Source organism: Narcine bancroftii, chromosome 1, assembly GCF_036971445.1.
Source record: "Narcine bancroftii isolate sNarBan1 chromosome 1, sNarBan1.hap1, whole genome shotgun sequence".
Classification (NCBI taxonomy): Eukaryota; Metazoa; Chordata; class Chondrichthyes; order Torpediniformes; family Narcinidae; genus Narcine; species Narcine bancroftii.
Window position 1 is genome coordinate 421,020,006 of NC_091469.1, and position 21,969 is coordinate 421,041,974.

The following is a 21,969-nucleotide window of genomic DNA, read 5'->3' on the forward strand; positions in this document are numbered from 1 at the left end:
CAGCAGCTCCTGGATTTCCTGGCTGTTTTCGTCAAACCAGTCCTTGTTTTTCCTGGAGGAGAAGCCCAGTACCTCTTCAGTGGATTGCAGTATGGTAGTCTTCAACTGATCCCAGAGGGTTTCAGGGGACGGGTCCGTGAGGCGGGTTGCATCATCGAGCTTTGCTTTGAGGTTTGCCTGGAAGTTTCCTCTTGCTTCGTCTGACTGCAGGTTTCCAACATTGAACCTCTTTCTGGGGACTTTATTGTTCCTGGGCTTTGGCTTGAAGTGAAGGTTGAGCTTGCAGCGAACCAGCCGGTGGTCAATGTGGCATTCCGCGCTAGGCATGACCCTGGTGTGGAGCACATCTCGTTTGTCACTTTCTCGCACCAGGATGTAGTCCAGGAGGTGCCAGTGTTTGGATCGGGGATGCATCCAGGTGGTCTTAAGGCTGTCCCTCTGCTGAAAAAGGGTGTTTGTAATGACAAGCCGCTGTTCTGCGCAGAGCTCCAACAGGAGGCGCCCATTGTCGTTGCACTTGCCGACGCCATGCTTGCCCAGGATTCCTGGCCAGGTTTCTGAGTCTTTGCCGACACGAGCGTTGAAGTCGCCCAGGATAACAACCTTGTCGGCTGTAGGGGTGCGTTGGATGAGGTTGCGCAGGTCGGTGTAGAACTTGTCCTTTTCTGCTGGTTCCGCCTGGAGGGTTGGAGCATAGACACTGATGAGGGTGATGTGACGCTTGTTTTGAAGGGGAAGTCGCATGGACATGATTCAGTCCGAGAGGCCTGTCGGAAGGTTTTCGAGTTTGGAGGCAATGAAGCTCTTGACCATGAAGCCTACACCAGATAGGCGTCGTTCATCCGAAGGCTTGCCAGACCAGTAGAGTGCGTAGCCCGCGCCGCGTTCTTGGAGGCTGCCTACATCTGCCAGGCGGACTTCACTGAGAGCGGCTATGTCGATGTCAAGTCTGAGGAGTTCATGTGCAATGAGGGCAGACTGACGTTCATGTCGGTGGCTGTCAGCCTTGTCTAGCATGGTTCTGATGTTCCAGCATGCTAGCTTGAGTTTGTGAGCATCTTTTGAGGGGGAGGACATGGAGGGGGAGGACGTGGAGGGGGAGGACGTGGAGGGGGAGGACGTGGAGGGGGAGGACGTGGACCTGTCCTCGGGCCTGCGCAAAGGAGCTTTTAGGTGGAGTGCAGTGCGCGCAGTACTGGCCCCACCCTTTACACCCATGGTTCGTGTGCCATGGCCAAGCAAGCTGGGACGTGGCAGCGAGGTCCTCGGGTCGTAGGTTTTATATCGGAATGGCCTTCTCCTATGCAGGTTTCTTACCCGGGCTGGAGGGGCCTGCCTCCCCTCCTAGGTCGGTCCATACTGCCCGGACCGGGGCCGAGGCCGCCGCAGCTCACCCTGTGCCTGGACTGGGGCCGCCGCCTCCCACTCTCTGCCCGGATCGGGGCCTCCGCCTGCCCCACTCGACCGAGGCCGGGGCCGCCGCCTCCCCCTTGCTCCTGCCCGGATCGAGGCCGCCGCCGTCTACCCTTCGCCCGGACCGGGGCCGGGGCCGCTGCTGCTCTCCCTGTGCCCGGACTGTACCATAATACATAATACCATAATATATTTATTGATGAAAATACCATATTTTCATGGGGGGGAGTTGGATTAGAAGGTCTGGATATCCATAAATCTCATGTATGGCTCCCATATTTGACAAAATTTGTCATAATCATCTCATAAGTAATTTTTTTCTAATGGGAGACAATGTTTTATTTCAGTAAACCATTCTTCTATTTTTACATTACTTTCCATTTTCAATGATTTAGCTACACACTTTCTAGCTACTGCCGTTGCGAAACTAAAAAAAAACTTTTTATATTTGTCTAATCCCAACTTAATATCTTTATCATGTATATTACTCAACAAAAAGATTATTGGATCTAATTTAACCTTTACTTTTAATATCTTCTCTAACACAGCACATAATTCTTCCCAAAAATCTTTTTATCTTTTCACACAACCATACTGAACGCAAAAAATTACCAACCTCTTTTTTTTTTACATCTAAAACATTGAATAGAAAGATTTGGGTTAAATTTATTCAACTTATATGGTGTATATTTGATGTAAAAAATTATATTGAACCATTTGATATCTAACATTAATTGTATTAGTTACACTGTCTCTACATAATTTCATCTATATTTCTTCTTGAATTTGTATATTTAAGTCCTCCCATTTCAGTTTAGTTTTATACATCTTTTTTTCTCCTTTGTTTCTTGTAATTTATTATACATAGTGGTCCTAACCCTTAGAATAATAAAAGTATTTGTTATAACATATTCAAATTGACTATGCTCTGGAAGTCTCAAATCTGTTCCTATTTTCTTCTTCAAATATGATCATAATTGATAATATATAAATATTGCATTTTTGCGATATCCCATATTTATCCTTTAATTAATTAAATGTCATGAAAATTGAACCTCTAAAACAATCTCAAATTTTCTGTATACCTTTTTCATACCAAATGTCAAATAAAGAATTATTCATTGTAAATTGAGGAAGTTGATTTTGTCAAAGTCAAATGAGCCAACTGATCATTTCTTGTACCTCTTTCTACATGTATCCTATTCCAAATTCAAAACAAATGTTTTAAAATTGGTATTTATTTTCTACCTTTAAAAATGTCATAGTTCCATTTCTACAGTATTTGCTTTGGACTTTCTTCACCTATATTATTCAACAAAATATCTACCCAAGGTACTTACTCCCCTCTTTGATATCAAGAAGACGAAAACCCAATTGAGCTGCCTTATAATGATTTTTAAAATTTGGTAATATCAAACCTCCTTGATCTTTTTTCCATGTTAACTTTTCCATACTCATCCTTGCTGATTTTCCTTTCCATAAAAACTCTATAATAGTCATGTAAAAAAAAAAACATTTCGGGCACCTGAATTGGTAATGTTTGAAATAAGTATTGAATTCTAGGAAAAATATTCATTTTAACACAATTCACACATCCTATTAACGTTATTGGTAATTCCTTCCATCTTTTTAAATCTTCCTCTATTCTTTTTAAAAGTGGTAAATAATGCAATTTATACAAATTATTCAATTGTTTACTTACTATTATCCACAAATATTTAACCACATTATTTTGCCATTTCAATTTTGCTAATTTTTTACATTGTGTATAATTTGCATTAACTATCAGCATCATTTCACTTTTATCCACATTAACCTTGAATCCTAATACTAATCCATATTCTATTAATCTTTCATTTTATCTGTTCAATGAGATTTCTGGTTTAGTTAAATATACTATAACATCATCTGCAAAAAGACTAATTTTATGAACTTTATATCCTATCTCAAAACCAGTAATTTCCTCATCTCTTCAAATTATTTCAGCCAATGGTTCTATTGTCAATGCAAATAGAAATGTTGAATGTGCCTAGAAGACCTTTCTACTTTAATCCAGCTCGTCATTTGACCATTTACTACTACTTTCACCTTTGGTTCATTATACAATGCTTTTATTCCTTTTATAAATATCTCAAGAAATCCAACCTTGCCTAACACCTTAAATAAAAAGTTCCATTCTAATCTATCAAATGCTTTTTCTGCATCTAAAGTAACTGCTACTGCTGGAACTTTCCTTTTTTGATCTACATTTATCAAACTTAAAAATCTCACTATACTATCAGCCGTCTTTCTTTTTGTAATAAACCCCATCTGGTCCATATTGATTAATTTTGGAAGTATCTTAACCAAATGATTGACCCACAATTTGGATGAAGCTGCTTGTAGTGGATTTTTCCCTTTTTTTGGTATTACCATTATCAATGCCATCTTAAAAGACTCTGGTACATCAATTATTTCTCTCATTTGGTCTAATATCCCTTTAAAAATTGGCACCAACAATTCCTTAATTTCTTTATAAAAGTTCACTGGGGAACCATTTTCTCCTGGTGCTTTATTATTTTGCAATGTTTTCAAAACATCATGTATCTCATCTTCTGCAAAGGAATTAGATAATTATTTCAACTCCTCTTCACACAAATTTGGTAATTGAATTTGTTGCAAATATTGTTCAATTTTAATTTCATCTTGTTTTAACTCAGATTTATAATTTCTCATAAAACTCTCTAAAATTTTCATTTTTTTCCTTCGACATAAACCATCTGACCATTTTTGTCTTTCATTGCTATTGTACTCCGAGATGTCTGTTCTTTCTTTAACTGCCATGCTAACACCCTATGAGCTCTTTCTTCCAGTTCATAATATTTTGGTTTATCTCTCTCAATTCTGCTTATATAATATTCACTTGACATTTTTTGTTTCCATTAATTTTCTCTTTTCCTCATTTGGACTAATTTGTATTGTTTTCTCATAATTAGTTATTTCTTTTTCTAATTGATCTACTTCTTTTAAATAATCCTTTTTTTATTGTACCATATAACTAATTATTTGTCCTCTTAAATATGTCTTTAAAATATCTCATATAACAAATTTATTCTTTACTGAATCTTTATTATTTTCCATATAAAACTTAATTTGTTTTCTTACAAAATCACAAAAATCTTTCCTTTTCAAAAATACTTTATTTAATCTCCACCTATTTCTACTAACTTTTTCTTCTTCACATACAGTAATAAAGGAGAATGGTCCGAGATAGTAACTGCCAGATATTCCACTTGTTGCATTTGAACTGTCAATAAAAACATGTCAATTTGTGAATATGTCTTATGGTGAAAGGAATAAAATGAATAATCAGTATCATTCGTAAGCATTTTTCTTCAAAAATCTATCATTCTCATATCTACCATTAATTCTTTTACTTCTTTAGACACTTTACTATCTCCAGTGTATTTTCCCGATCTGTCCATTTTTGAATTTAATGTCAAATTAAAATCTCCTCCCATCAAAATCTTACCAATGACATTTGACAGTTTCATAAAAACATCTTGCATATATTTATTATCTTCTACATTTGGAACATATAGATTCAACAAGGTCCAATTTTCTGAGTATATTTGACATTCTACCAAAACATACCTTCCTACATTTAAAATTTTTATTGGTAGATTTTTATTTATCAATATTGCAATTCCTCAAGCCTTTGAATTGAATGAAGCTGCCACTACTGTACTTACCCAATTTCTTTGTAATTTATCTAATTCCTTCTCCACTAAATGTTTCTTATAAAAAAGCTATATCTATATTCTTCTTTTTCATAAATACCAATTTTTTAAATGTTTTATTTGATTTTGTATCCCATTAACATTAAAACTCATAAAGTTAATCTTCCCAATCATTTTTAATCAAATTAATCCCCTTCAGCCTTCACCCTCCAAATCCCCCTCTAACATAATAAAAGCAATATAGTTTATTGGGTCTATTCTACAAGTAAATGTGTAGAAAATAGAAAAGCTTGGAATCGAGGAAAGATAGAAAACCCCCAAAAAGGTGCACATTTATCAAAGTACCCTTTTCATCTCCCTTATTTATTGGAGTAGTAGCCAAACCTACAATCGCACACATGATTCAGTGGCAGCCAGCAAACATTCCCTTGCTCCCGCAAACCTTGTGCTAACTAGCCTCGACATGTATCTTGTCATTTACTTAACTACCTATTCTTTCTTTCTTTGGCTTGGCTTCGCGGACGAAGATTTATGGAGGGGTAATGTCCACGTCAGCTGCAGGCTCGTTTGTGGCTGACAAGTCCAATGTGGGACAGGCAGACATGGTTGCAGCGGTTGCAAGGGAAAATTGGTTGGTTGGGGTTGGGTGTTGGGTTTTTCCTCCTTTGTCTTTTGTCAGTGAGGTGGGCTCTGCGGTCTTCTTCAAAGGAGGTTGCTGCCCGCCGAACTGTGAGGCGCCAAGATGCACGGTTTGAGGCGACTGGCGATGGTCAATGTGGCAGGCACCAAGAGATTTCTTTAGGCAGCGCTTGTACCTCTTCTTTGGTGCACCTCTGTCTCGGTGGCCAGTGGAGAGCTTGCCATATAACACGATCGTGGGAAGGCGATGGTCCTCCATTCTGGAGACGTGACCTACCCAGCGCAGTTTGATCTTCAGCATGGATTCGATGCCTACCTATTAATCTTGTCTTAACTCCCTACACTTATAATTTTAAGAAAAGTCAAATAAACATATTAATCTTTCAGCTTTACCATCAGACCAATCAATGAACCTCTTTACCCCTTACTTCCCACCTTAGCAGGCAGATTCAGCAAAATCTTTGGCTTCATTGGGATCTGAAGAAAATTTATGTTTATCATCAAGGAATATAGCAGGATATCTCAAAACAAATGCATAACCCTTTTTCCACAATAGAAAAAAATCTTGTTTTCATTGTAGATCATTGAAGCTTGTCTTGCCTTTGCTTGTTTTTCTGCTAGTTCGAACACTTTCTCTCTCACCTCATAGCGAAGGAAAATGAACAATATTGGATGATGGTTTTGACTTTCTTGTGGTTTTGGTCTTAAAGCTCTGTGTGCTCTTTCGATTTCAATGTCTCTTTTAAATTCTTCCATTCCCAATATTTGTAATATCTAACTTTTTGAAAATTTCTTCAAATCTGGATCTTCATCACCTTCTCTCAGTCCCACAATTTTAATGTTATTTCTTCTACTGTAGTTTTCAAAAGTATCCATCATCTGATTAAATTGTTCCTTCATTACTTTTGACTCTGAAGATTTTGTACTTGATCTTTTAATTGCTGTATTTCAAAGTCATTTCCTTTTATTCTTTCTTTCATAACTTCTAGTTTCTTATCCACTTGCTTTAAGGTACTCTGCATCTGGCCAGTCACATCCCTAATTTCTGTCACTTGATCAGATATAACTTTAAGAGTCTGTTGCAGTAATTCTTCCAAAGACTGTTGAAAATTGCCCATACATTTTAACCTCCGAAGCCAGTTGTAAAGTTTCCTTACCAACTTCTCTGAATCCTTGTTCCGAGTCCGATTTAGCTTTTATCTCTATTAATTCTTCAATAGCTTCACCCCCAGAGCTGGCAGCTTCTGGATTTTTAAAAAAGTGCCTCCATTTTTTTTCTTCTTAGCGCAAGTCCTTGCACCTGCTACTATATCTATCAGACCCAGTTAAATCTTTGGAAAAATTGCAAGGAACACTAGAAAAATATGGAAGAATATCAGGTTACAAAATAAATGTGGACAAAAGTAAGATAATGCCAATAACAAATTTTGAATATGAAAGATACCAAAAAGGAAGTAAATTTAAATGGAAGACTGTCTTGGGTAAACTTGTACCTCTCACTTTGTTCGTTTTAGATTGGTCACAGTGTTTGAGCTACTGAAAGAAAATAGACACACACACACCGAGAGCAGTTCAGTTTATACAAATGTTTATTACAAATTCAAAAGCTGATTTCAAACTACAATATGCAAGCCCTTCCCAACTATACTTTCATCACCTGGACAGGACCCAACTGCCGAAGCGAGGCAACGACTGCACACTTGTAGTAGGTTGTCAGGGCGCCGGTAGCAGCTTCTTCACCTCCCCTGACCGGGACGTTGGCTGGACACTAGAAGTTCTTCTTCTTGCTGAGAGATGTTGCCACCTCTCGGAGAGTCTCAAACTTCAGCAGTGGGATCATGACTTATATTACCCAAAAACTACTTACCCAAGCACCTATTCCCAGCACAGCAAGAAAGCGAGCAAGCTAGCATGCTAGGCTTCTATCGAATAACATAATTTTCAGCTTATCACTTTGAATACAATGGTTTATTTTGCATCAAGGCTAGGCCTCTGACAGTCTGTGACCAAAACAAGCAGGACGATTAAATGTTCTTGGTACACAGATGTCCTTTCGTCAGATAACAGCATCTCTGGCCCCTTGGTGGAATTTAGCTTATGTCTGCTGATTCTAAAAAACAAGCAGGTTCTCAGCCTTGCAGAAGCAAAGGCTGCAAAAGTAAAAACAACACGGTTAGAATCTTCCATTACAAAGACGGATGGAATAAAATATCTTGGAATAACAACTGACAACAACTTACATCTTATAAAACTAAATTATGTTCCTTTTCTTGGAAAGATGGAAAGGAACCTGCAGAAATGGAGAGACTCACCGATTACTTCAGAGGGAAGGGTTAATTGCATCAAAATGAAAGTTCAGTATCTTTTTCAATCACTTCCTATTCTATTACCTTAAAACTTATTTAAACTAATAAACAATCATATTAGACAGTTCTTCTAGAATAATAAGGTACCAAGAATTATACTGGAAAAACTGACTTAGGACTACAGGCTGAGGGGGCTTAGACTTCCAGATTTAAAAAAAATACTACTTAGCTGCACAGGCTAGATTTTTCACAGCCTTCTTCATTGAAGGCAACCCCCACCCACCCACTTTGGATTCATATGGGAATATACTCAATGGAGGAGGGGGAAGCAAGGGATTTTATCTATAAATGGAGTGTCAAATCGCTAGAAAAAAAAGACATAATCCCATGCTAGTACATATGATCAGAACGTGGTAAGAAATTAATGAATTTTTAGAAAAAAATGTAGGGATATCAATAAATGCACCACTGTGTAAACATCTTTTTAATAAAATATCATAATTCTATGATAAAGGTATAAAATACATTGAAGACAGCTACATGGAAGGAACTCTTATGTCCTTCGAACAATTAAGACACAAATAAATACAGAGTGGCCAATGTGACCAATTTTTGGTTTCTCCAGCTTAGATCATTCTTAAGAGAAAGAAGGTGACCAAGGTTGACCCTACTTGAAATTAATGAAATGGAACAAACAGTCTGGATGGGAAATACATCCAAATTTATATCAAAAATGTACTGTGCTCTCCAGAGCAGAAGGGCAAAACCAGGATTACACAGGTGAAGAGAAAGATGGGAGTCGGACACCACTGGTAACTAGTAGCCAAGCAGAGTACTATCCCTTTATTCCCACTCTGTGCTTCTTGCCAATCAGCCAAAGCTAATAGTTTTCACTGTAATTCCATGGATTCTCTTCTTGTTAAGCAGCCTCGTGTGAATTCTAGTCAAAGGCCTTCTGAAAATCCTAATATACAACATTCACTGCATCTCCTTTGTCTAGCCTACTTGTGGTTTCCTCAAAAAATTATAGTATGTTTGTCAGGCAAGATTATCCCATAAAGAAACCATGCTGACTTTGGCTTATCTTGTAGTGCACATTCAGGTACTACATAACCTCATCCTTGACCATCAACTCCAGCAAATTACCAATCACCTCTGTTAACAGGTCGAAAATTTCCTTTCTGCTGCCTCCCATTTTGAATAGCAGTGTGACTTTTTCAATATTCCAGTCCTCTGTAACCATGCCAGAATCTATTGATTCTTGGAAGATGCCTTTATATCTATGCTACTTTAAAAACCTGAAGGTGCATTCCATCAATTCAAGGAGACTTGTCTACCTTTAAACAATTCAGCTTCCCAAGCACCTTCTCTCTGGTTAGCGTGCCTGCACTCACCTTTCTTCTGAGATATCCTTAAAAATCAGCTGTACTACTAATATCTTCCACAGTGAAGACTGATGCAAAATACTCATTCAATTCCTTTGCCATCTCCTTGTCTCCCTTTATAATTTCTCCAGATGGATAGAATTTTCTATCAGTCCTATATTTACTCTTCCCTCTTGTTTTACTCAATATCCTTTTAAAAAAGCTTTTGATACATTTTTTGATATTATTTCCCTTCAACATTCATTTTTCTTTTCTAATGACCTTCTTAGTAGCCTTTTGTTCACTTTTAAAAGCTTCCATGTCCTGTCTGTTCCCACTCATTTTTGCTTCCTTGTATGCCCTTTCTTTTGCGTTTACTTTGGCTTTTCTTGTCAGCCACAGTTGTGTTACTTTTCCATTAAAATATTATTTTTTGGAATATACGTTCATCTGTCCTGCACCTTCCTTATTTTTCGCAGAAACTCCATGCTGTCCTCCCTGCTTGTGTGTCTTTTCAATCAACTTTGGCTCATTCCTCTTTTATACCTCTGTGGTTCCCATTATTCCTCTAGTTCCTCTGATTTCAGTTTCTTTTGTGAATTATTATGTTGCTGTCTCTTCTAAAGTGAAGGTAATATACAAAAGCAAGTACAGTGAAAGTTGGGTTATCCAACACATTGAAAATGGTAAGTTCTAGTAACTGCCAGTTTAGAGTGCATGACCAGAAGTGTCCAGATTAAAAGGTGAGCACAGGGCTGCTTTATTGATTAATGGCATGTTTGTTTAATATGCCAAATTCATGCTTTTTTTGTAATGGTGTTGTGGATTGTGGAAAAGGTTGAGGTGGACAGCACACAAGGTTGTCTGAGGCTGCATCAGGGGATCGATTTGATGGAAAGTTGTGCAGAAGATTGGCAAATGGAATTTAATCCTGTTAAGAGCAGTGGTGCATTTTGCCTTTGCAGCTTGGGGCATAGAATATAAGAATCGACTTGTTATCATACAGATTTATAGAAGACAAGTTAGACTGCATAATTTTGCAATTCTGGTTACCACATGGAGGATGGATATGTTTGAATCGGAGGTGGGGGTGGGGGGGAGGGAGGAGAAGATTCACTGGAATGTTGCCTGGATTGAAGAACTTTAAATTGAGGGAAGAAATTGAATAGACATACATTTCCTTGGAATGAAAGGGCTTGAGAGGTGGTCTGATCATATGAATAGCAAAGATGCATACATCAGGATGCTCTTTATCAACTACAATTTGGCATTTAACACTATCATCCTCCTCAAAACTGATCAGCAAACTCCAAGACTGGGACTGAACACCCCACTGTGTAATTGGATCATGGATTTCCTCACCTCCAGACCACAATCAATGTCCATCTCCTCCACAATCTCCATCAGTACCAGGGCACTACAGGGCTGTGTTCTTAGCTCCCTGCTCTACTTACTTTACACCTACGACTGTGTGGCTCGGTATGATGGTAACACCATCTACAAATTTGCTGACAATACCATGGTAATGTGTTGTATAAAGGAAAGGGGTGAGTCAGCATACAGGATGGAGATCGGTGAGCAAATTTAAGTTCTTGGGAGCCACTATCTCAGATGATCTTTCCTGACCCGAACACACTAAAGGCGTCATGAAGAAAGCACATCAGAGTCTCTACATCTTCAGGAGTTTGCGGAGGTTTGATACGAAACCAGAAACCCTCTACTAATGTGTGGTGGAAAGTGTGCTGACTGGCTGCATCACAATCTGTTATGGGGACACCAATACGCAAGCATAAAGTCCTGCAAAAGATAGTTGACATAGCCCTCAGGCAACACCCTCTCCACCATCAAGAATATCTACAGGGAATATTGCCGTCGGAGAGCAGCAGCAATCATCAAAGATCCTCAACACCCAGCACATGCTCTGTTCTCACTACTACCATCAGGAAAGAGGTACGAGTGCCACAACACTCACACCACCAGGTTCAGGAACAGCTTCTACCCCTCTACAATCAGACTTCTCAATGACAAACTCAATCAGAGGCTCATTTAAGAACTCTTAGTTGTGCACTTTATTGATTTTATTTTTGCGCTCTCTGTATTGCAGTTTGTTTACATATTTTATGCTGTGTACAGTTTATTTTTTTCACTACCATTTAGTGGTAATTCTGCTGCACCTGAAGGAAAAAGGAATCTCAGTTGTATGTGATGTCATGTATATAGTCTGATCATAAATCTGAAATCTAGTAGCGGTATATGAGAGACATAGATAGTATAGTGTAGATAGCAAAATCTCTTTCCAACAGTAGGAGTATCAAAACAAGAGGGCATAATTTTAAGATGAGAGGAGAGAATTTTAAAGATCAGAAGGGGAGATTTTTTACACCAGGGTCGATATCCAAAAAGTAATATAGAGGAGGTGGTGGGATCAGATACAATTATAACAATTAAGAGGCTTTTAGACAGGTACTTAAATAAACAAGGCATAGTAGAATACAGTACTAATGTGGGCAAATGGGATTAGTGTAAATGGGAGAATTCTTCAGAAAATACCATGTTCCACCCCAAAATACACTAATCTGAGTTTCATTGTAAAGTGACTGGAGGAGGTCCATAGGAAGTACAGGGTAAGCAACATTTCAGGCCAGTAATCTTTGTCAGGTATAATTAAAAAAAAATATAGTGCCTGAGTAAAAAGGACAGGAGGGAGGAAGGGGGAGAAGCACTGACTAACAGGGAGGAAGACATAGTTGAATGCAAGTAGGAAGTTAGCTGAGAACAAAGCCGAGAAGTGATGGGAGTGAGGGCAGAGGGTAGATCTCTGACAGGAGAAGGAAGGGAAAGGGATGAGGAGCTGGAGGAAGGGAGCCAGAGCAATAGGGAAAGAGAGACACTGGCGAGGGGGGGTTAAAAAAATGCTGTCTGCTTGGAAACTGCCAAGATGGAATATGAGGTGTTCCACCAATTTGCAAATGACTTTGTTTTGGCAGTACATGAGGCCATGGGCAGACCTCTTATACCCTCCCCTACAGCTGCGACATTTGCTCTTGCACCTTCTTCCTTACCACAGCCCTTTCACATGAAGCAGAGATTCACTTGCACCTTCTCCAGATACCTTTATTGCATTCAGTGTTCCAGACGTGGCCTTCCCAATGTCAGTGAAACCAAAAAAACTTTTGGTTTGCAGAGCAGCTACAGTCTGTCTGCAGTGGCCAATCTGAGCTCCCAGATATATACCATTTCAAAGTCCCATTCCCACACTGACCTTCTACACTGAGATCCATCATCATTTCTAGAAGAACACCACCTCCAATTCCACCAGGTCAGTCCACAGCCCAATGGTATGAGCATAGAATTGTCCAATTTCATATATGACAAGACGCCTCTTCTTCCGAGGCATTTCTGTTCTCGCTTTTTCCCCACCTCCTCCCCCCCCCCACCCATTTTCATCACCCTTCTTGCCTTCTAGGCTCTTCTACCCACAATTCCCCCATATGATTCCTCCCCCTCTTCCAACCCCTCACACTTTGGTTCCATCTTGTCTCTCATTATGCTACTATTATCACCTCTTCTCAGAATCTGGGCCAATAGCCTTATCTCCTCTCATCCCCCACCGTGTATAACTCTTCATCTTCCTCCATCTCACTTTTATTCTCTCTTGCCTGGTGCAGTTTATTTTATGCTGCATATACTATGGTATCTGCAGTTTCCTGTGTCTCCATGTATCCTGTATGCTTTCCTAATCATTGTTTAGCTACCTGTGTTGCTGCCTTCAGGGATACTTGTACATTAAGGTCCTCCATTTTGTAGTACTTCCTGGATTTCAAACATTCATCTAGTCTAATTAATCCTCCCAAAATACATTGTCTCCCTTTCTTCAGATTAAATTGGATCTGCTGTTGCTCTGCCTGCCCAACCAACTCATTGATATTGTTCTGTAGCCAAAATAAAAATCCTCTCTATTAACCATATCATAGAAATGGATTCAATAATATCCTTAAAAATTGTATTTGTGGAACCCCTGATCTGTGATCAATTAAAATAGGGAAGCCTTTTTGCTGGAAGAACAAAGGAGCCTTGCAAAAGTAGCAGATGGAAGGACACCAACTCTGACATTACCCATGCTAGTCCCCTTTATCAAGCACTTTACCTAACATGTTGGCAAGTAGCCTGCCAAACTGAAGGGCTGCCTAAGAAATCAGCTGTGCACCCTCTGACTCTTCTTCAGTTGCTTTATAATGTTGGAATAATAGTTACATATACTGCTTCTAACCATCAAGTTTGTTTCTTCACGTTAGTAATTGTTCAAGTTTTGAAGACAGCAGAATATATTTTCCAGTTTCCCTATCCACTTCCCATCCTTATTTTGTTCTACCTGCCAGCCCTTATCATTTCATTTTCATCCACCTTCCCACTTTTGTTTTATCTTGGTGTTATTAACTCATCTATCGAGTTCTTCTTTCACCTCTCCTGTACCCTTTCCTATTATAATTTTACTTATCAGATTCCATTACTTTATTCCTACAAATTACCTTACAGCAGCTGTCTCCATTGTCACTCTCCCCTCTCCCAACATGGCCCATTTTGCTTCTTTTGCTTCCCTCTCTCCATTTTATTTCTCCCCTTTTGCCTCCAATCACTCACCCACCTATTGTTTACCAACTTTATACCTTCCCTCCCCACCTGCTCCTTCTGTCCATCATCCTATACAGCTCATTGATCCACTAATCAACTACTTGCTCCTGTCACACTCCTTCCTCTCTATACCAGGCTACCTTCTCTGAGCACGTTCAATCTTTATGAAGGGCCACAATACAAAACGTCGACTCTTCTCGGTCCACATATGCTGCCTGACCCAGAGTTTACCCAGTAATTTCTTTTTGCACGTAAATTGCTGGTTTAACGATGCATGTTTGGATTGTCACTAATCAAACAATGAATATTTAGATATGCTGATTTGACCTAGCTTTCAGTCAAGGGATAACATAATTATTTGAGGTTTAGGATAGATCTGACAGCTTGGAGATCCACTGTGCATTCATATAAGATTATGGATGCAGCATAGCATTTGGGCAATCTAATTTTCAGCAATTCCCCATTTCTTCTCTAAAACATCCAGCTTTTTATTCATGTACTTGACTCAACAATTCTCTTTAAATGCTGATCACTCTTTGTGTGAAATACTTGCTTTAAATCTGCCTTTTGTTATTTTGGACATTCTGTGTGATCTAAAACCATTTTGTCTTCTCTGAACAGTTACAATTCTATCTGTTCTCAGTACTTATAAAAAAAAGTCATCGTCAGGTTTGATTAGCTTCTGGTCTCTACAAAGCTTTTTTTGTTTATTGGAATTGTGTTGTAATTGAATATCGTTTGCTTATAATTAACCTGACTAAAGAATTTGTCTATTTTGTTTTTCCACATTTGTAATATTGTCTGGATTAAATATCATTTACATACATAAATAGCATCATGTATTTATGCTGCACCTTTTGCTGCACCAAGCAGCCCCAAAATGCTTCATAGGAATGTTTCAAACAAAATTTAAGTGATATATAAAAATATTAGATGCACATTTTTTGACCATACATTTTTAAGGATCAACTTAAAAGTGGATAGACAAATAGAGGGGAAGTGATTTTTGGGGCTTTGATGTTTGACTGGTGCAACTAACTTTACAATCAAGAAGCCAGAAATGGAGGTTCAATGATATTTTAGAGGTTACAAGGTAATTGGGGCTTAGAGAGATGTAAGATTAAAGTAAAATGTTGATTAAATATAAATCCATGCAGGTCACCAAGTGTAGGTGATACAATGCAGTAAGACAACCATGAAATAGGCACAACAATGCCTCAATTTTTGAAATGTATAGCATGTCATCAAATACTGTAATGAACTTCTACAGATATACTGTGGGAATTATACTCTGATTGAATCATGGCCTAGTTAGGAGACTTGAATGCCCAGGAATGCAAAAAGCTGCAGACTTTTCCAAGTCCATCACAGGCATTAACTTTCTGTCCACTAAAGCCTTATGAGGGGCTTCCTTGGTAAGGCTGCCAGTGTCATAAAAGAAACCCATCACCCTGGCCATGCTCTCTTCTTGCTACTACCTACAGCAAGAGATTCAAAAGCCTGCAAGACGACTCATCTAAGTGCAAGAACATTTTCTTTCTATCAGGCTCTTAAACCTCCCTGCACTGTCCTCACCATAACATCATTTCAAGAACATCAAAGATTTGTCTGCACGACTGACTCAGACCATTTTTATTGTACCATGAACAACTCAAATATTTATAATTTTTTTCCTCTTTTTATATCATCATTTTTTTCTCTTGTGTGAGGTGTGATTTGCAAGTAAGATTTTCATCGCATCTACATATTGTACTTGTATACATGATGATAAACTTAAGTTGTTCATTCATTCAAATGTGAGTATAGGGGGCAAATTTAAGGATGGTTGGTGTAGCCTAGAATAAGGAAGACCAGCTAGGTAGGTGTTGGTATTGGAAATCTGGTAACAAAAGCATGAGTGAGGGTTTCAGCAGCAGGTGAGCTGATGTGTAATGCAGTGAGCAATGTTACAGAGATGTACAGTTCAGACTCCAGGGCTAGATGTGATATACCCCAGGCTGCTGTGGGAAGTGAGAGAAAAGATAGCTGGGGCAGTAACTATGATCTTTGAATCCTCTTTGGCCACAGGAGAGGTGCCAGAGTTTTGGAGAATGGCAAATATAGTCCCCTTGTTTAAAAAAGGTAATAGGGGAACTCTAGGAGTTATAGACCAGTGAGTCTTACGTCAATGGTGTGTAAACTATGATCTATGAGAATTTGGAGACGTACAGTCTACTCAAGGATAGTCAGCATGGCTTTGTGAAGGGAAGGTCATGCCTCACGAGTCTAATTGAGTTTTTTGAGGAGATAACAAAAGAAGTTGATGAGGGTAGGATGGTCTACCTGATATATCCGGTCTACGTGGATTTTAGCAAGGCATTTGACAAGGTCTCCCATGAGAGGCTCATCCAAAAAGTCATAAATCACAGGATCAGTGAAAAATTAGCTGTATGGATAACAAATTGGCTTGTAGGCAGAAAGAAGAGAATACTTGTGGAAGGAAAGTATTCTGCCTGGTGGTTGGTGACTAGTGGAGTGCCACAGGGATCTGTTCTGAGACTCCAGCTCTTTGTGATATTTATAAATGACTTGGATGAAGAGGCAGAAGGATGGATCAGTATTTTTGTGGATGACACAAAGGTTGGAGGAGTTGTGGATGGAGCTGAAGGTTGTTGAAGGTTACAAGATAATATAGGCAGGATGCAGATTTGGGCAGAAAAGTGGCAGATGGAGTTCAATCCTGATAAGTGTGAGGGGATGCATTTTGGATGGACTAACCATAAGGCTGAGTGCAGGGTTAATGGTGGGTTATTTAAGAGTGTGGTTAACAGAGAGACCTTGGAGTGCAAATCCATACATCCCTCAAGGTCACCACATAGGTTGATGGCATAGTTAAGAAGGTCTATGGGATGCTGGGATTCATTAATAGGGGGATTAAATTCAGGAGTAGAGAGGTCATGTTACAACTCTACAATTCTTAGGTAAGACCACTCTTAGAGTATTGTGTTCAGTTCTGGTCACCTCATTATAGGAAGGGTATAGAAGCTATGGAGAGGGTGCAGAGGAGATTTACTGGGGATAGTGGTGGAAGGTGAAATATTGGGGGCATTTACGAGAGGCAGACACATAGACAAAAGAAAATAGAGGGTTATGAAGTAGGGAGGGCTTAATACTTTTTTTAATGCAGGGATACATGGGTTGGCACAACATTGAGGGCTGAAGAGCCTGTACTGTGCTGAGTTGTTCTATGTTCTAACATAAAATAACTGTGTGATTTGGCTTCAGACACTTTCTAGGTAAAAAGATAGGATTGGTGCAAGGGAGCACAGTGTGTTATTAAGAACTACCCGGTAATCACCTGATTGCCCGAATACACCTGAGATTGTCTGATCTCGGAAGGTAAGCAGGCTCAGAACTGATCAGTACTTGGAGGGGAGACCGCCAAAGAACACCAGATGCTGTAGGTTTCTGTGAGGGGCACTGGACAAGTGCCTTACGGTAGACAAAAATTAAAGAATTTCATGCATGATACATTCTAAATGTAGTATTAAGTAACAATAATGGAACCTTTACCTTTAAAATGGCCATGGCTTTCCCAGAACGCAGAGGAAGGAATTATTTGCTTGTCCAATGCCAAATGCTGAGGAAGCAGTTTGAGCATTTGAAGATGGGTTTAAGTAATTAATGTTTGTGCTATTAGGTTTAAGGTTATCCAGGAGGAATATGGCACATTATGCCCTACCATAACAACTGATCAGGCAGTGTGCAGACAAATCTGTGTAGGATTGGTTTGGAGCTGAAAGTATTGGTCAAGCAAGGCACCTAGACCCACCAATTGACCATCTCAACTCACCCAACTATCACTACACTATTACTACACTTGTCCTCAGCTTCATCCATTTAAGGGTGAAGCCAAATGTAAACTTTAGGAACAACGCATCATATTTCTCTACTGGGATGAACATTTTTTGTTTGTTTCCATCTCTTCTTTACATCTTCTTCTTCTTCTTTGGCTTGGCTTCGCGGACGAAGATTTATGGAGGGGTAATGTCCACGTCAGCTGCAGGCTCGTATGTGGCTGACAAGTCCGATGCAGGACAGGCAGACATGGTTGCAGCGGTTGCAAGGGAAAAATGGTGGGTTGGGGTTTGGTGTTGGGTTTTTCCTCCTTTGTCTTTTGTCAGTGAGGTGGGCTCTGCGGTCTTCTTCAAAGGAGGTTGCTGACCGCCGAACTGTGAGGCGCGCCAAGATGCATGGTTTGAGGCGATATCAGCCCACTGGTGATGGTCAATGTGGCAGGCACCAAGAGATTTCTTTAGGCAGTCCTTGTACCTCTTCTTTGGTGCACCTCTGTCTCGGTGGCCAGTGGAGAGCTTGCCATATAACACGATCGTGGGAAGGCGATGGTCCTCCATTCTGGAGACGTGACTTACCTAGCGCAGTTTGATCTTCAGCAGCGTGGATTCGATGCTGTCAGCCTCTGCCATCTCGAGTACTTCGATGTTGGAGATGAAGTCGCTCCAATGAATGTTGAGGATGGAGCGGAGACAACGCTGGTGGAAGCGTTCTAGGAGCCGTAGGTGATGCTGGTAAAGGACCCATGATTCAGAGCCGAACAGGAGTGTGGGTATGACAACGGCTCTGTATACGCTAGTCTTTGTGAGGTTTTTCATTTGGTTGTTTTTCCAGACTCTTTTGTGTAGACTTCCAAAGGCACTATTTGCCTTGGCGAGTCTGTTGTCTATCTCGTTGTCGATCCTTGCATCCGATGAAATGGTGCAGCCGAGATAGGTAAACTGGTTGACCGTTTTGAGTTTTGTATGCCCGATGGAGATGTGGGGGGGAGCTGGTAGTCATGGTGGGGACTGGCTGATGGAGGACCTCAGTTTTCTTCAGGCTGACTTCCAGGCCAAACATTTTGGCAGTTTCCGCAAGACAGGACGTCAAGCGCTGAAGAGCTGGCTCTGAATGGGCAACTAAAGCGGCATCGTCTGCAAAGAGTAGTTCATGGACAAGTTGCTCTTGTGTCTTGGTGTGAGCTTGAAGGCCCCTCAGATTGAAGAGACTGTGGTACCGGATGTAAACAGCGTGCGGTACCGGATGTAAACAGCGTCTTCATTGTTGAGGTCTTTCATGGCTTGTTTCAGCATCACGCTGAAGAAGATTGAAAAGAGGGTTGGTGCGAGAACGCAGCCTTGTTTAACGCCATTGTTAATGGAGAAGGGTTCAGAGAGCTCATTGCTGTATCTGACCTGACCTTGTTGGTTTTTGTGTAGTTGGATAACCATGTTGAGGAACTTTGGGGACATCCGATGCGCTCTAGTATTTGCCAAAGCCCTTTCCTGCTCACGGTGTCGAAGGCTTTGGTGAGGTCAACAAAGGTGATGTAGAGTCCTTTGTTTTGTTCTCTGCACTTTTCTTGGAGCTGTCTGAGGGCAAAGACCATGTCAGTAGTTCCTCTGTTTGCGCGAAAGCCGCACTGTGATTCTGGGAGAACATTTTCAGCGTTACTAGGTATTATTCTATTTAGGAGAATCCTAGCGAAGATTTTGCTTGCAATGGAGAGCAGCGTGATTCCCCTGTAGTTTGAACAGTCTGATTTCTCGCCTTTGTTTTTGTACAGGGTGATGATGATGGCATCATGAAGGTCCTGTGGCAGCTTTCCTTGGTCCCACCAGAGCTTGAAAAACTCATGCAGTTTGGCATGAAGAGTTTTGCCGCCACCCTTCCAGACCTCTGGGGGGATTTCATCCATACCTGCTGCTTTACATATTCCTGTATTAACTTGTTATTTATTTTTAACATTGACTCCTTCAGGCTGGTATATATTTCTGTTTTCATCATTCTTGGATTGGATTAAAGAAGCAGGAAGTCTCATGAAATGGAAAGCTGTAGTTATAAGGAGTGGTTGGATAGACTGAATTTATTCTCTCCCAAGCATAAGAGGTTGAAAGGTGACCTCATAGAGGTTTATAAAATTAGGCAGGTCTTTGATAGGTAAGGTTGTCAGAGTTTTTCTCCCAGGCCATCAGAATCTAGAACTAGAAGGCAAAGATTTAAGTTGAGAAGGGAATAATTTCAAGGAGATCGGCGATGGGGATGGGGGGAGGGGGAAGGCGGAGATTTTTTTTTACCCAAAGAATGATGGTTATATGATTTGAGCTATCACAGACTTACCATATTTAAAAAGCATTTGGACAATCATTTGGATAGCAAAAGGCATTGAGGTTTGCAAGCCTAAAGCACACAAATGCAATTAGCACGAAAAAGCATAGTGGTCAGCAAGGAGGAGGTAATATATTAAATAACAATTTCAACAGTCAACAAGAGGATGCATTTAAAAAAAATGCATGATATGATGCTATATCCTTAGCTACAGGACAGGCTTTTAATTAAGAACCAAAACTTCCACTGTTCGGTGTACACTGTAATTGTGCAATGTGAAATTAAATTACATTTTAAAATTACTACAGTATTCTAAGAACAGTAAGTATGAGAGAGCTTTTAGGGAAGGAGACTTACTGATGGGGTCTCAAATCAGGAAATTGCCATCTGTGAAAAGAATTCAACAACAAAATATTAATAGATACAGCGCCTAAACAATCGCAATATAGTGCAAATACAAAGTGACGGATATGCAAAAGGATTAACACAAATTGCAGCTGAGAAATCATTCCAAAACACTTTTTAGAAAATTGTAGTAGCAGTATTTTGAAGAACAGGATTGCAGAATTTTGCATCCCTTGAGCAGGGAATAAGCATGAAGATTTAAATCAGCCACTAAATAAAGAGGTGTATTTTAAACTGATTTAGATTGACTAAGCCATTCACAGAGTCCTACATCTGTGCATTTGAAGCCTCTAGAGAACTGTCAAACACAGAAATGGGAATAACAACAGAAACTGGTTACAAATAAAACATGGCATGGTCTTAAACCAATTGTGCATGGTTATCTTTGGCAGAATAGAAAACTAATTGAACATGATAAAGTGTAAAGTTAATTAACACACACAAGTTTGTTGATTACCTTCGCAGGATTATATTGTTTTTTTGCTACCAGCTTTCCATCCCAGCTGTCTCCCTTTCAGCAAATGTCACTGATAAACAATAGAGACACCATAACAAGTCATAAACTGCACGAGTGACAGCAGCCCCTAGTGAAGCTACATCTGTAGAAAATGATTGTGTCTGATTACCTTTTGAAGACAGCAGTGCACACATTGCATACTAAGTGTCACTTTTGCATCACTTTACTTTGCACCTGATGTATCTGTTCCATACTGACGAAAATGAATTTCTTAAATTTCCCATCACCACTGTGAAATTGATATTTGAAGAAAAATATTTTGAAATCGTACTTGTGTCTAAATCATGATCATGATGACAGATGTTTGCATCTGTTTAGCACTTGAAGAATGAGGGTATGTATAAACCTTTACGAGCTTGTCCAGATCTTTTTTGTGCTTTAACCACAACAAAGACTTAATAAGCAGGCAAAATATACAAAACATGGGGCGAACCAGAGCATGGTGTTGTAAGAATTGAGTTTGAATTGAATGTACAGGACAAGTGAAATGGTGTGTCCTCTTAAAGAACTAGATTACAGTGAGGTTTGAATGAAAAAGGAGAGAAACACCAAACTATTATACTCGAAATGAGGTGTTGTAAATATTTTGTTAGAAAGTTTTATATTTGAACATTTTTGGGCATTAACTTCTGTATTATTTTTGTTCATCAAAAAAAATAAGTGGATTTTTTTCAGCTTTTCTTTTTTGATCTCCTGAGTGAATTAATGAATAGCACATTTTTTGAGGACCTATTACTAAAGATTTATCAAGCAGTTTCCAAAACTACATTTTGGTTACATTAATGTATTATTCCTTCATCTAACATAAGTGTTTGTATAACTAAAAAACT

General features: G+C 39.5%; 1 protein-coding gene and 1 long non-coding RNA gene across 4 annotated transcripts in view; one reads left to right on the top strand and one right to left on the bottom strand.

Annotated features, from left to right (window-relative positions):
- Positions 1–21,969, top strand: part of LOC138751599 (3-hydroxyisobutyrate dehydrogenase, mitochondrial-like) — a 126,399-nt gene that overhangs the window by 54,257 nt on the left and 50,173 nt on the right. The window lies entirely within an intron of this gene.
- LOC138751603 (uncharacterized) overlaps positions 12,961–21,969 on the bottom strand; it is a 40,246-nt gene continuing 31,237 nt past the window's right edge. Inside the window, exons 1-3 of one of the 2 annotated variants that reach the window (XR_011350079.1) lie at positions 21,080–21,151; positions 20,575–20,604; positions 12,961–20,093 (exon numbers count right to left, since the gene is read on the bottom strand). This is a non-coding gene — a long non-coding RNA (uncharacterized lncRNA). Of the gene's footprint in view, positions 20,094–20,574; positions 20,605–21,079; positions 21,152–21,969 lie in introns of those variants that run through there. The other variant, XR_011350080.1, reaches the window with a different exon arrangement.